Source organism: Pelecanus crispus, chromosome 2, assembly GCF_030463565.1.
Source record: "Pelecanus crispus isolate bPelCri1 chromosome 2, bPelCri1.pri, whole genome shotgun sequence".
Lineage (NCBI taxonomy): Eukaryota > Metazoa > Chordata > Aves > Pelecaniformes > Pelecanidae > Pelecanus > Pelecanus crispus.
In genome coordinates this window covers 131,834,690-131,851,004 of record NC_134644.1, presented here as the reverse complement: position 1 = coordinate 131,851,004, position 16,315 = coordinate 131,834,690, and positions in this window count along the sequence as shown.

Sequence of the window (16,315 nt, the reverse complement as noted above, 5' to 3'; positions counted from 1 at the left end):
TACATGGCCTGCCCTGCTGAACCTTCAGTGGTTTTGAGCTGCATGTAATACCCTTGAGAAGCTTTTCTTCCCTAGTATCTGAATAAGGGGTGGAAGGATCAAAGCCCCAGAAGGAGTGAATTAAAGGAAGAATAATTCGGACAACAGTGGAATAAAGGACAAAAGTCACATAAGCAATACGGTCCATGTTTTAATAGTTGTAATCAGCGCTGCAGGAGGCCTTAACAGGCCCTGCAATACCACTATAGTTACATTTAAGATTCCACAACAGAAAATGTCATAAGTACTGACTAGTAAGGTGTATTTGTATGTATTCAATGTGTGAATGATTACCTCCTTTATTTCATTGAAAAAGGGGGCACATCTGGAGAGAGACTCTTACAAGTAAGGCTACAGACCAGGCTTCTTGTTAGCTGATTTGGTTTACTGTGTGTTAGGCAGCAGTATTTAAAGGAAATTTTAGCAGCATTGGACTAGACTGCTCATTGCCTGGTTAGCCTTTGGGTACGCTGAAGACGTTCCAGGTTTCTCCATGCGAACGGCATAACCAGGATGTGCATTTTTTGCTTGTTTGGAAGGAGAAATAGACTGACTGCTGTACTGACAGGTATTTGTCATTATTTGTCAGCAAGACCCAAATCTCCTACTGGCCAATTTACTGTCCTGTTGTGTAATAGCAGAGCTCAGTCTGAACATCTATTATTAGGATGCTTTCATAAGAAATTAATCACTGCAAATGCAAGGTAGAGCAGTTAATCAGCATTGTCAACACAATTGTGTGGTTCATCCGGTATCGGATTTGCTGTACAAGTATACCATTATGTTGCTTCATCCTATTACTCTGTAGGGAAAGACAGCTATGTTGACACTTAATGTGTTAGCTCTACAGTGCTTAATCCCTATTAAGCCCGTCATAGATGCTAGACTGCTTTTTTGGTGTTATATTTGCACCAGAAAATCACGCTACCAAAAGTAAACATGGAAGTGCGTGGAATTGCTACGTGAGCGTAGTAGCACAGGAAATACATGTTAAGTAAGAAAATCCTCTAAAACATCTCTACTGAAACTTCATGAGACAATCTGATGTCACTTTCTTAGTTCTATTCGCTTCATGTCTATGAAGGTCCTCGCCAGCAACAAAGATAATGCATTTCTACAGTACAGATCTGTATACAGATGATGCTGATGCCTTTTTGTATATATTTGTATTGTATATACTTGCCTTTTTGTATATTTTTTTTAAATTCAGAACTAGCCAAAATGAATGGAAGTCTCAACACAAATTTCTTTTCTTATTGTGGGTTATTTGCAGTATTTGCTTGTCTGCTTTTTTTGAGTAATTTTGTTTTGCACAGATGGCTGCAAATTTACCACTTACTACCTTGAATTTTGTCACAGCACACGTAGAGTGCATACCACATGTTGCTTCCTGAAACATTTTAAAATTGTTATAATGATCTCTTCATGTCAGAAAATTGGTCACAAAAGTGTAATAAACTTTTGAACTGTAGGGAGATTTTTTAAAAGAAAGAAAACTGTTCCCTCATGCTTCTCACTTTTGTGTGTGCGTGTCTGAAACATTACAAGAAGGTAAGATGCCATTTGGAACTAGCGTCAGGTATCATCTATAAGGCAGACCCACTATTTTTTCCCCACCATGGAGCTGAGTCGGCTGTTGTAGAGCAGATCCTATTCCACCAGGCCTTGTGTTGCAGCCATTGCATGAGAGAAAGCCCACCGCTCCCTGCTGTCCATACTAGTTACTATAACAAGAGAGCACAGCATCATTCTTCAAATCACCTTTGGCTCCTGTTTTCTAGCTAAAACCACCGCATGCTCTGGAAACATGAGATGCCAAAGTTCTAACAAAATACAGAGGGGAGTATTGTATTATTCAGAGAAGATCTTAAAAGTTGAAAAATTTAAAGTTAATAGGCAAGAAATGGAACCATTCTTACCTAATTCCTTTTAATGGGAAACAGAATGTGCCAAACGTCAGGGAGGGTAGGAGTTTACAATTTTGTGTCACCTTTACAGGGAATTTGTGGCAGATGAATTGGGATGAGTCCTGTTGCAGATGTGGCTGATCTTCATATGTTCCAGACTGGGGTTTGCTTTTCTTTTTCTTCCGATAGTGTTTTCTTATGGTAAGGTCTATGCTGTGCTCAGAGCAGCTCCACTCTTCCTTCAGTTACTTCTGAAGTGAAATGGAGACCCCAATGAACATTTGTTAGTTCTCTTTTTGATCTATTTGAAGTCTACCAAAGGAACCTAGAAACATTTCTGAGCTCCTACTTCAGCTGCTGTGATGGAGCTGCCAGCTCTCCAGACAGTTCTTCAGTAATCAGATTTCTCCTTCCCATATAAAAACCACTCTCCTGACAGATCCACCAAAGCTTTTGAAGTGCCCTGTCCATTCAGAAATGGATTGATTTTCTTTTGCCCGTCATGCAGTGGATTAATTTTCTTAACTAGGGAGCACAGCAGTTACAGGCTTGCTTGGTTAATGTTTTTTACCAAAGATTTCCATGTTCCAGATGGACTTTTTGGTATCTTGATATTGCTTTGTGAGAACAAGCTTGAGGGAAAATGTTGAGTGCAACTTGAATGCTCAGTCCCTGAAGGCATTAATGAAAATATAAACCAAGCTCCACAACTGAAATAAGCACACCCAAACCCCAAACTCATTTTGGAATCTTAATTCTGGACAATCTTGAGTCACGTTTATAGAAACAAAACTTCCTGGCTCCTTTTTCTCCTTGCAAAACCTGCCACCAGCACAGAAGCGTAGCAGCTCTGTTGGTGTTTCCAGGACCAAAGTTGCCATCTAAGTTGAGCAAGGGGTGCTTGTTTGGGAGGAGCAGCCTTAGGAGAAGACCTCAGCAGCCCTCGAGGCCTGTCTGGAGCAAACTATAAGCCAGTAGACTCTGGTGGAAGGTGTCCAGTACTCAGCACTCATCAGTTAGCAGCACGCCAAGGGTTGCTATTTCCCCTCGAAAGCAAGCTAGCAGTCATGCTTGCTATCCAATTCCTCTCTCCATCACTAGTCTTGGTCTATGTTCTTTCCCGCAGACTCCCCTGCTTCCCATGATGATACCCAGGATCGTTCAGGACATGGTTTGAATCACACTAAAGCTTTGCCTTTGCAGGGGAGCAAAGCAAGCTCGAGCACCTGCAGCACTGGTTCGCCTTGCAGTAGGGGCAGTGCATGGCACTGCACTGCGGTGGGGCTGCCTTCGCAGAGCAGTCCGGGGAAGGGGCAGCAGCCAGGCTGGCCCAACCACCTTGTTTTCAGTGCCTCAAGTACCCTGAAATATCGTGTTCAGCCCAGGGCTGTCTCAGGTGTGGCCAAGCAGACACAAGAAGTTAGAGCTGAGGACCTAATGTGCTTAAGTTTCAGTCTTTGTGCGCATCCCACCACCACCTGTAAGATCCCCATAGGGAGCAAACCTTAGAAGGGAAGACTGCTGTTCTCATAGGTGAGGAAGTTTTATATAGCCTCTGGTATTTTTCTGTCATATGTACAGTATCCACAAATACCATTTCTGGAAGGAAATAAGCTTTCTGCATAGCAGCTGTAATAAATGAACCAACAAACACTCATACTACACAACTCATTCCACCCTTCTGGTGCAGCAACTGGGTCGTACGGCAACGAAGCTGGTGAAGGGTCTGGAGCACAAGTCTTATGAGGAGCAGCTGAGGGAACTGGGGTAGTTTAGTCTGGAGAAGAGGAGGCCGAGGGGAGATCTTATCACTCTCTACAACTACCTGAAAGGAGGTTGTAGCCAGGTGGGTGTCAGTCTCTTCTCCCAAGTAGTTAGTGATAGGACAAGAGGAAATGGGCTCAAGCTGCACCAGGGGAGGTTTAGATTGGATAGTAGGAAAAATTTCTTCACGGAAAGGGTGGTCAAGGATTGGAACAGGCTGCCCAGAGAGGTGGTGGAGTCACCATCCCTGGAAGTGTTCAAAAAATGGGTAGATGTGGCACTTTGTGACATGGTTTAGTGGGCATGGTGGTGTTGGGTTGATGATTGGAATGATGATCTTAGAGGTCCTTTCAATCTTAATGATTCCTAGTTTTTACTTTCATTGTAAATAATCCAGCCACCAAGCTAGGAAACATGAAATTGCTACTCTACCCTTAATTGGTTTAGTGGTGCACTTGGTAGTGTTAGGTTAATGGTTGGACTGGATGATCTTAAAGGTCTTTTCCAACCTAAGCAATTCTATGATTCTGTAGATCTGAAGTTGTGCTCAACACAGCACTTTCAAGTTGCTTTGGTTACTCCATGCCCAGTGCCTCATTTGCAAAGCTCTCCTCAAGAGCCAGCAGATGTACAGTTTGACAAACATTTAAAATTGGAGGATGGCTTTTGTTGCTGTCTGCAGCAAGGTGAATCAGGAGAACTCGGCATGTGGGTGGCTAAGCACCCACAAGTGCCTAAAAACACACTTCAAGGAGCAATGGGAGTAGAGACCTGACCTAAAAAGGCAGCCAGAGACTCTCAGCCATTGGAAAGCATTAATCAGTCTTTCTTCAGTTTCTTAACATCTTCTGACCATTAATGGCTACAGCAGCAGATACCGTCTGACTTTATTATTTACACAGCAGCGTAGGTACGTGTACACGTGTGCATGCGTGATGCCCTGTTTCTTTGGTATAAACAGGAGCATGGAACCTGCTTTAGCTGCTGTTGCAAGGCAAATAGCAGACCATTATTATTCAATCCACCTGAGCTTTGCAAATGTCAAGATGATATCATTCATGCTTGCTTTGTCATTATTATCCTTGATAATTTTTTTTTAGCTGGTGCACCAAATATTTTCTGTAGATGTACTGATTTCTAACAGATTGTCGCTTCAAACCGTGCAGCAAAACATGGATAGCAAGCAAATAATGATTCCAGAGCCCCAGCTCCTAATTTTAATGCAGATTTCTGTAAGTGTAGGAACTAAATTTATAGGAACATTTTCATCAACAAGAAATTTGCCCACCTCTGAGGATTTGGGCACCATTTCGAATGTCTAAAATAAGAGACAGCATCCATGTTAGCAGCATGCTAACATCAGGGCAAATAAAGCCAGAAACACTCAGGTTCCAGAATAGCATTGCCACCCCAACAGATATTTGCAATACCGACATCTCTGAGCTCCAGAGCTACAGCGGAGTATCAGGTTTGGCAACAAGGGGAACTGATACACTCAAATATAAAGGTTCAATTTCACCTGTAGAGGAGGACCTCCTGAAAAAGACTGAAGGTTTTATACCGGGCCTCTCCTTCAGAAGGAGCTTTATTTCTTTGGCAAGCTGTCCTGTTTCAACAGTCCCTCCACCTTTCCAGGCAGCACGCCAGGCAAGAGACAGCAGTGGAGACAGGCAGTCGAAGGAAAACACGTGAGCCTGTATTATTGGCCCTTTTGGGACAGAATGAGGACCTGCTTCCATCAAATTTAATCAGATTTAATACTCGGCTGCTGGGAACAGCTACTATTTTGCAACTGGGGAGAGGAAAAGACAATTCACTGAGCACAGGCAGGCTGCATGGGGAGAAGGTAGTGGTGATTCATCCAGATATAAATGTGTCGCTGCTGGGGTGGGGCAAAGTCAATTTTAAGAGGTGCAGCAAGTGTTGGCAGCTGCGTGAAATAAATGAATCAATCAAATGAAGAAAACATGACTGGCTCCACATAACTCATACGCACATGTTCCACGTTTCCTGTCCTGGGATCCCATGCTCTTCTGTGTGTGTGCTGTGTTTACCTTATATTTCAGCAGAAAAAGCTGAAGGTTTACTTCTCCCAGGAAACCACTTGTCTTACAACAGCCCATCCGTAATGGAAAAGTTTGATCCTGCACAAGGTGCTGAGTTGTTTTCTTTTTTTTTTTTCCTTTCCATTACACACATTTTGCCCCTTTGTTTAGTGAGCAGTGCTGCCTCATTACAACCATCCTAATAAAAATCACTAATTTCAGCTGCTGCTAGCACAAAGATGGGTTAATATTTAGCAAGGCAGGTTATCTTAAGTTAGAAAAGCTGTCAAAATGCAAGATGGCTCAGATAGTGCAGTTATGCCCCTTTTTAAGATGCAAGGAAAACTTTTTATATGCCTGATCCCCAAAGACATTTGCTCTGGCCAGTCTGAAAGCAGCCCTGTCTGCCCAGCTCTTGAAGTTAGGTCTGCTTTTTCACATCTACAATACAGAAGCCGTAACGCATAGCATGGAATAACCCCAAAATTGCATCACCTCTGCAGGCATCTGAAGGCAAGTGAAGGAAGGATTTTTGCACAGGGAAGTTCACAGCGTGAAAAGGCATGGCTTGCTAACATTTTTGCCTGTGTTTTTTCATTTTCTTCCCCAGGCATATTGTCTGGATGTTTGCAGCCCGTATTTCTGATGTCAGAAACAGTAAGGACACAGGGAATTAAAAAGCATTGCTGCCTTGGCACAAGTGGAAAACCACACTGCTGAAGCAGAGGTTGTTCCTCTGAACACTTCAGCTGAGCATCTCTGAGCGCTCGCACCAAATCCTCCATGCACATCCTGACAGCTTGCAGGAAGAGCTCAGCTCAGCGCCGTGTACCATCTAAGACAGCAGCAATGCAAGGTGGCACATAGGGAGTGAGTTATTCATGCAGTCTGACGTGGTCTGAAAAAGCCAGTATGAAAAAGTCCTCTTTGCAGCCTCTGCTTAAAAAAACGGATGTGTGAGACCTGGGAAGTGCCAGGACATGGAGTGCTGCCTTGCCTTGGATAAAAGCTCAGCTCTGGCAAGGCAGCAGGCGACAGTGCCCAGCTCCATTACTCACGCTCCCTACCACGTCTGACCAGCTGTATCTCCTTGCTGGCTCTGCCTGGTCCTGCTACACGAGCTGATCTGTACACTTACACCTTGACACCTAGGCACAGAGTGCTCATATATTTGTCCCAGGCAGTTACAAGATAAATAACAGAGAGATCCTGAGCCCAGAAGTTTCTCTGCTTTCTTCCTTCTATACCAGCTGCCTTCATAAGAGGCACAACATCTCCCTAGAGATCTGGCTTCCTGTATGAATTCAAACGGCACCTCTTTAGTACTTCTTTTGAATTGAGGTAGTAGATAATGCAGAGCAAATTATTGCTTCCGGTAACTCAGGTTTCAGAGAAATGTCAGATAAAGTCTTCAAGGCAACCTGAAATGAACACAAGACTTTTATGTTCTTCCAAGATTTTTTGTTTTTCTCTAAGGCTGCCCTGCTTTTTCTTCCTCTCCCTTTACAAAATATAGGAGCTATGATCTCAAAAGATGTTGCACGTGTGCACACAAGAAAGAGTAGTCTGAAGGATAAAAGTGCAACCAAACACTTCCCTTCCTACTTTAATTCTGCTTCAGGCAGAAATAGAAAGAGACTGTATTACCTTAATGCACAGTCAGAAGCATCCTGTGGCATAGGCTGCTGGCAAAAATAGATTACCTATGCAAGAAAAGTTAATTAAAGAAAAGGTTTTATGAGATCTGTGTTCAAAACAACATTGAAAAAAGCTAAATTTGAGGTTTCTCATGTCCTACTTGCATGCACTACCAGGGGAATGGCATACCTGATTGGAAATACAGTGCAGTGACTTCTCAGCCACTGCTCAGGGAGGGGATGTGCCATAATGGGTCAAATCATTAGCCCGTATCACCATCGAAACCAAGGCATGCACTGGTGAGGCTGGCAAATTCCCACCAGACAGCTTGCCCTTGTGCAATTCTGTAGGGGCTGTGTGACGAGTGAGACAAATCCAGACCAAGCAGCAATGTCCCTGTGCCGAGCAGGTGGCACAAGAACCTTTTAAATGGGCAGAAGCCACAGGTGACATCATGTAGGTGGTGGGGTAACGGGATCAGGCAGGAGCAGAAATGGTCCTTTTGGTTCCCTGCTCCCCAGCCCGCATTTTAAAGTCTCACCATGATGAGGAAAAGCAAACAGTGTGTCAGAGGTCCAACTGAGCACTGAGAATGAATCCCGAGGACCACACTCTTTGGATACCCAAATTTCAAGAACATTTCTCATTTAATTGCCTGTTTTCTGAAGATGTCTGATTCTAGTAATCCATACATGGAAATCGAAGACAGAAGTTTCACTCTGTAATTCTTTCTGCAACAAAGCCTCACAGAGGTGCTCTACAAGCAAGGTAAATTAATTTTATGTGCTAAATAATACACCACTTCAATGAAATCCTGTCCCATTAGGGTGTTGAAGAAGCTGTTATCATGAAGTCTCATGTCTTTCCAGCAAGGAGTAACAGTTTGGGATAGGGTGATGTGCCTAAATGTAAAAAACTGCTAACTACATAAATAGAATAGAGTTGGATAATTATAACTTTAAAGACCAGATGGATCACATACAAAAGCAGAAGCCCATCTAAAGGCTAAAGTTAATTCAGTATTAGTTACAAGTCACACATAGGAGTTCATGTCACTTTAAAGATATAACCATGAGGCATATTTATTCTTAATTGCCAGTAATGTCCAGCCTGCTATCGGCTGGAGCAAAGATGGGAGAGCTGTAACCTCTGTGTGAGCCACAGTGCTTCCCACAGCAGGCAAACTAGCCCATTTCTGCCTTTATACGGTAACACGGAACTTAAGCTTCAACCTCATTTTTCCTTTACAAACACCGAAGACAATGCACTGTGTATGCTGCTCACATGGCTGTGATATTTGGAGGTGTTCATTAAAGGATAACATTAAGGCATGCTATATGCTTTATGCTATAGCAGAGTATAAGCACATGGCAATTATTTGCATTCCTTGGAAATGGTGAGAGCTCTAGGACATTATGGCTCAGCTTAGGCGGGGTGTCCTTATTTTTGGTTGGGGTTTTTTTTTTTAAGGTTTTAAAATATGGGCTAGGTGGAGTCACACACAAAAGTCAAAGAAATTCCAAGTCTGCACAACAGATCCTGGGGTGAAACTGTAGGCAGAAGATGGCACAGGGTACCTAACAGAACACTGACTAGTCAGAGAAGTTGAGAGATGGGTTAATTTTCCTGCTTTTACCAGGACATTGTTAGGACATTCCTCAGGACATCAGACCTCTGACAAAACGCCACACACCTGTAATGTAACCACACAACTCCTCTCCCACTGCTGTACCAACATGGTCGGCTGGAATCAAAATAGGTACAAAAAGGTGACAGCTTTTGAAATGTAGACTCAAACATAACAGATGGCAAGCACAGCCCAAAGCAAAAACAAATCCCCAAAGGAAAACACAAAAACAAATATCAGAGACAAACAGGCATTTAAAACAAATGAACAAACAAACAAACACAAAAATAAAATGCCTTAAAGGAAGAATCTTGGACAAGTTAAAAAATCATCAGACAAGAGAAAAAAAAAGATCAGTAGGGACAAACGTGCAATAAGGAAGAGCTGAGTTGCATAATGCTGCTCGCTTAGTCTGAAGAAGCCTCCAGATGTTCCCTCTTACTCTCACATAGCTACAAGTTGTGAAATAGCTGGTTTGCAGAGGGTGGCTAAGCGGAGGCTGGTCATGGTGCCTCTCGTCTCACACTGGCCCAGGGAAGAGAAACTATACTCATTTCACTCTACTGGTGGATCCACTGGCATGGCAAAAGAGTGCACGAAGCTAACACATGGAATAAAGTAGGGCTAATGCTAGTGAAGGCATAGAGGAACTACTAACAGTGACTACTGCCAGAGACCTACTAGTCACGGATGTTAAAAATGAAGGTAGGTCAGCATCTAAATGACCTTTGGAGTTTAATGAATTGATCAAATTCCAAATTTGGACTGCTATAGTCTTTACAGACACAGGAAATTTAAAATTAATATAAGATTAACTTACTTAAAACTATGAGATAGTTTGGAGATGAACTGCAGCAGCTCACAATATCAGTAATAATCCATTAGCTCAATTCCAATATTTGTAATGGTAATGTACTTAACCTTATCCTTCTGTGTTTTGGGACATTATCAGTGATCTTGCCTTCCATAAACTGGTCTACTTGATTAATAATGTAAGTCATGAGCACACATAGCAGTTACACAGCAGCGGGAAACACCATGTATTTCTTGGGTGTGATCGTGGCAGTACAGTTTATGCTCACAGCAGTTAACAAGAGCCTGATTAAAAATAAACAACTTGGTTACTGGAAGATGCTTATACTGGAAGACACAGTAAGTATGAGCATCCCTTTGTGCTCTTCTTTTTTTTTTTTTTTTTTTTTTTTTTGTGCAGCCTCCTGTGAATGAGAAATCTTTCCATGTTGGAAAAACCTACTGCTTAAGAACAGACATGAAGCCTATGATATGCATGACCTGGTGTGCTAGGTGGCAGCAAATGCAGCTAAAGCCACCAGTTAGTCTGGCTCTACATCCTCTGGAGCTACACTTTTGCCAGCAAATAGAGCTCTCTTCCCCTTGCCCAGTGAAAAGAAACACAGATGAGCACATGAGAATAACGTTGATATAAACTGGTTAAAATATCTGTGGACAACATACTTTAGAGCGTAGTGTACTTTAGAATTCACTCAGCCCCAAAACATGCCAGAGAGCAGGTTTCCAACCCATCTTCACATCAAATTCGCCTGTGGTTCTATGCTTCACCATGGGTCTGAAATGCTTCCACAGCAAAAATACTATACAGTATCAGTGCTTTCCAACTTTCCAGTTTCATTTCTGAAGTCACAGAACAAATGCCTTTTATACCTGTGCAACATTCAAGAGAAGAAGAATAACTTCTCATCTCCAATCTCCCTTTCCAAGTGTCCCATTTCTGTGGTAGGAAGACACCGCTCCTTCCCATGCACACAGGTCTCTAGGTGTATTATTAGCAGTATTAAGTCAAGCCTCTTACTAGCTCCCAAGCTGAATAAAGCAGGAGACAAACACTGCTTGAATAATTTTGCCAAGACACTTGGGGCTTTTATTACCAAGTCCCTGTATTTAGTTTTTCAGCATGTTTTTTTACTGGAACTGTAAGTATTTCTGTCGTCTTTTAAGGCAGGAGAGTCAAGAAGTGCTCTGAATAAGCACTTTTCAAGCCACTTGCAAAAAAATCTCTCATTCCTTTGTTAAGAATCTAACTAAACTGTCTGCTACCTTTGTTCAGCCCAAAAAGAAACTGCTTTGTTTCTTTCATGCAGAAGGTTTATGTTAAAAGCCCCCTGAAGAAAGCTTTTGCCCCATAGGTTAATAATTTGCCTAAAAACATGCAAAGTAAATCCCTCTTAGCCTAAGCTAACTAGTCCCATGTCATGGCATCTACCCACCCAGTTAATGTGTCCCATGAAGCCCCGCATTCGGATAGAGGAGTAGGAAGCCGTGTTAGAGGTCTCCAGCTCCTTTCAGAGACACCTAAATGCAAGGACAAGATCTTTAGGTGAAGACTCCTGGCTTCAGAAAGGCTGGTCAGCCAGCCATCCCACTTGCTCAAGGCAAGTGTTCCTCTGGGGGTGTAGGACAGTTCAGCTCAGCAGAGAAGACCAAAAATGCTCCTTGTGTTGCCTTTCTGGGGGATGCTCTTTCACCTCACCAATTATCTGCTTATGGCATGTCATCAAATGACTTTCCAGTGCTTAAGATTGTGGCTTTGATGTCTTCTTCCCCCTGATTCACATGAACAGTTAAGAAAATTATTTAAGAGTGTGTTTCTGTGACTCGCCTTTTGGTTTCTGAGCCTTTGGTGGGGAGTCACAGGGTTACAGGGACTGAGGATTTAGGACTCTTTTGAAATAAGACAGCTACCAGTAGTGTTGCTGGGCTGCTGTTCCCCCCATTATGCTTTGCCAAGCTACAATAACAAACTGCTCCCTCCAGACCCTTAGCCGAACAACAAGACACATGTGAAAAACATAACCTTGAAGAATCTATCAGTCACATATCATCCCTACTTGCAGTCAAGTTGACTTACCCAAGATATATACCTACATATTCTTTCCTCTTTTTGAACTCACACTAATTATTTACTAGTTTGGTAGGTTGTTTTGCCCTCATCTCCCTTTCTCTGTGACCTGAGGGAGGCCAAGAAGCAGCATCTAAGAAGGAGTGGGAGCATGGCTATGGAACACACAGGCAGAGAGATCTGGGCACTGGCCTTCACTGCACAAACTTTGGGTGCTGCTTGAGGTGACACTGCACGTGCAAATATGGCAATGAAGTCCAAGAGCGCTATTAAGGCCATTGGAGATGCTGCCAAAGACAGCAACAACTTGTGTAATAGTTTAATGATTAAAGCACTTGCCCAGGAGGCAGAAGTAGAAGAAACTAAACCTTCCTCAACCCGAGGGGGTTTGAACACAGTAAGATCAAGGAAGCAGCTGCATCTTCCCTGGAGTTTTTCCTAATTGTTGGGCTTGGGACAAGACTGGGGTGAGGCTCAGCTCTCCCTCCCCCGCTACTTGATGGGGCTCACTGAATGGCGATGCTTTCAGGAGCCTGGAAGTGGAATAAAAGCAACAAAGCACCTTATTCTGTCCCCTGTGAGCAGGGCCCTTCTCAGGTGATGGAGGAGTCCTGAGTTTCTGCACTCCCCCGACAGCCCTGAGAGCAGAGCCCTGAAATCCCCCTTTCCAGTGGCAGGGTCAGGCTCCTTTCACTTTATCCCCTCCTTGGTGCTGTGGACCAGCCGGGGGACAGCTGCGGACTGTGGCCCCATGTCTGAGAGCACTTTGGCTCTGAGGGGCCAAGGAGCGGGGAGGACCTGCTGGCTTGCTCCCTGGGCAAGAGCAGCTTTTTTGGAGATCTTCCTTCAAGACAGCACTCAGGACCCCAACCATGGCAGCCAGAGCATCCTGTTCTGCTGCTCTGGGCAAGGTGCCTGTTGGGATATCTGGTGGTTTCCTGGGGGTTCCTGCTGGGACAACACCAGTAAGATTGTCCGAGTCGCAGGTCAAGTCTTCTCCCAGTCCCAGAGGTAGTCTGGGAGCCACTTGCATCACTCCTGCGCTTGGGGATAAGAGCTTCTGTGCTAATACTGCCTAGACTCACAGAATAATTAATGGTTTAAAGGATCTGTGGAGATCATCCATACCAAGCTGTTGTCCAAGCTGGACCAGCTTTTGTCTTGTTTGGTAATAATTTCAGAAGCTCAGAAGTTAGCATCCTTTTGCTGATCCACCAGGATAAAAGTTTTAAAAAAGATGCTAGAACCATGGTAAAATGACCACAGTGTACTTTATTTAATGATTTTGGTACCTTGTGTTGCAATAAAATAAAAAAAATCTACAAAATCCAAATATATAAAATTTTCAAGTTTTCCTTTTAAGTTTTACAAGAAAAATCAAGTTGTAACCAAGGAAATTTCTTAGTATGAAGCACTACTTTCAACTTCATTTCATCACAAATTGCAACTTACTTAACAGACCAAAAGAACTATGGTACTGCAGTACATCAAATACTTCACACACTGTGTTCTTTACTATAGCACATGTAACCCCTGCCATGGGAGACAGCGGTCTCTAGCCAATAAAGACACTCTTCACAATCTGAACTCTAAAGGAATGTTTGTATACATGGATTCAGAATATATATATTTACAGGAAGATTTCTTTTTTATTTTAATAACTATTTTGATTCTTCATTTCAAATAAAATACCAAATACATTTTTACAATGTTTACAAGTCAAAGCACAAGTTCTGCAATGATTATCATTCACCTCAAGTCACTGTGCTTGTACTGGGGGGATATCTGCACTGTTCCATAAACACAAATGTGATCTTCCATTACTTTATTTCTGCAACGGTGACTAAGGAGTATAAGCACAGTAACAATTATTTTAGCACAATCAGTGTATAATGCAACAGTTTACAACAGAGAACTGAGAAACTATTGGTCCGTTCTGTTCAATTTGCTGTTTATCTGCCAACTGTTATGTTAGTCTTTGTCACATAAATTGTGTACAAGAGTTAAATAACACAACTTGAATAGGAAAGAGCACACATTTTTTAAGGCAAATTAATAAGCAGCTTATGGTGTTTTTTTTAAACTATACCCCAACAGAACCTAAAAATAAAATGTATGTTCTGCAAGTGTCAATAATTATGTCTTGTTAAATTGATCTCCTCTATAAATTGATCAACATGGCTTTGAACCTGGTTATTCAAAATGGAAAGAACTCCTCCCCCCAAATCCCCAAATATAGAAAGTGCATGACTTCATATGTGCCAAAACAAAACAAAAGGCAGCTGAGGTAGTTAGATGTAAAATGTATTTACGAAAAATAACCAAAAAACTAAACCCAGGAAGTATACAGTAAAAATCCACTCATTTGGAATTAATTTTATATCATGCAACAACTTAAAGCAGAAAACTTTATGATTTCTAAAAGAAAAAAAAGAAGAAAATTATTTTAGTAATAATAACATAGGAATGAACACAGAATATACTATTGGAATTTGAATTTCAAGTATTTGAGTCTATTTGCATGTGCATTTTTTTACAGGCTTTTTATAGTTTTAGGAAGTCATTTATTTTTTATCAGGCATCACATGAGATCTGGTCTACCTCTGGGACTGCAGCTCCTGGAAGGCAGAAATACACTGCGAGTGCCTGAAGATGCACCACCATATGTGCCCGGAGGCACCACCATCTCAGCTTGGGTGAACTTCTACATACCCACCCTCCACCGCGGCCACCTGAGAGTCACAGGGCCAGGGATCCCGTGCCTACGCCTCCAGGGGACTGATTGGATAGATGTCCGGAGAGCCTGCCTGGGATGTACCCATACGTCTGGATCCATGCGGGATGTGCCCATGCGGGATGCGCCCATGCGGTGGGGATCCCCCATGTGATGTTCCTGCAGAGCCTGTGTGTTCACACCCGGCACAGGCAGAGGCCCCGCGCACCGAGCAGTCCCCAAAGAGAGGATCAGCCCCCACCTTGGACCACAGAGTCACACCCCTCTTGGGCCTTCCTGCCGGCACCCAGCACCATTGCATTTCAGCCCTCATGGTGACCTTTTCTAATCTGGAGAAAGGGATGGTGTTCCCCCTCCTGCAGACAGGACAGTCTCCAAGAAAGTGTTGGCTTGAGTCCACTCAGGATGAGCAGGGGTTTGGGCTCGCATCGCGGTCCCAGAGCTCCAGCTAACAGCCCCTGGCACAGAGGCAGCCCCAGCTTTCCCTTCCATTCCTGCCTAGGAAGAGGAGCAGGCAGTTTTCTCTACCAAAACACACAACTTGAGTGTGCAGGTGCAAGAAAAGACTTCAGGCTCTGGGAATGAATTTCACAAAAAAAGCCTACTTCTAGGAGACAGACAATTTGGAGATGTGTTCCTGTCTTCAGTAGCAACAACCTAATACATCCCATTACTGAATGTGCAATGTGCTGGCTCTTCTGAGTCCTACTGTTAGGTCCCACTGCTGAGGGTCACAACATGGGTACACGCAATTTGGTATCATGAATTCTGCACTAGGCACCTGGCTTGAAGGAATCTCAGCAGGGAGCATCACAAACCAGAAATGGTTTTGGTGGGGATTTTTTTTGATAGGCCTGTGAAAATATGGGGTTTGTACTTCTGTAGTGTGTGCATATGATTTACATATAATTTATGAAAAGGAAAAATTTATTCATGCCTTCTTTCATTTTTGTTTTCTATTAAACAAGGAAATCCTGAAACTCCTTTGTTTTGCTTAATTTTACATTTCTAAGGTCCCTGTATTTTGATTACCATTTTCAAAAGTGATGTGTGGTTTTGACCAACTTCATCTCTGGCAGCCCAAAATGAGGAATCACTGATGTTCACCGTGTGCTGAACCTATGTACTACGGTGGCAGAGCCACTGGTAATTGCCAATTAAACTTTCACATCCTGAACATCACGGCCTTTAATTTTTCCTGCTCTTGCCACAGAACTAAGTGGAAAACTAGAAAACTGGAGTGTGAGATTTCTTGGTGTGGCACAGTATTGCAATTTTCCCCAAAATGTTTGTCAGGTGTTCCTGCTCAGTTGCTCAGATTTTTTTTCGGGAGGAGGGAGTGGGGCTGTAAGAATCTCAGGTTCTCAGACAAATCAAAGCTTTATAGTTTTATGCAAACCTAAGCAGTAAAAGATAATCTGATTTTGAAGGGGAGAGAAGTATTTTTCAGGCCTTATTTCATAAAACACAGGGATGCTAAAAGGCACGCCTTTGAAACAGGTGTAAAAATCTTTTTCTTCATGTGAAACAACAGCAAAGGCAATCCCTTGTTTTTCCCTATGCATATCAGTTTGCAAAGGACAGAAAACTACAAACTGCATTTTTGAGGACTGCATTGCAGCAGCTAATAAACTTGTTTGTGTTCTTAGTACTAACCTCTACAGACTAGGCATCCAGCTTGAT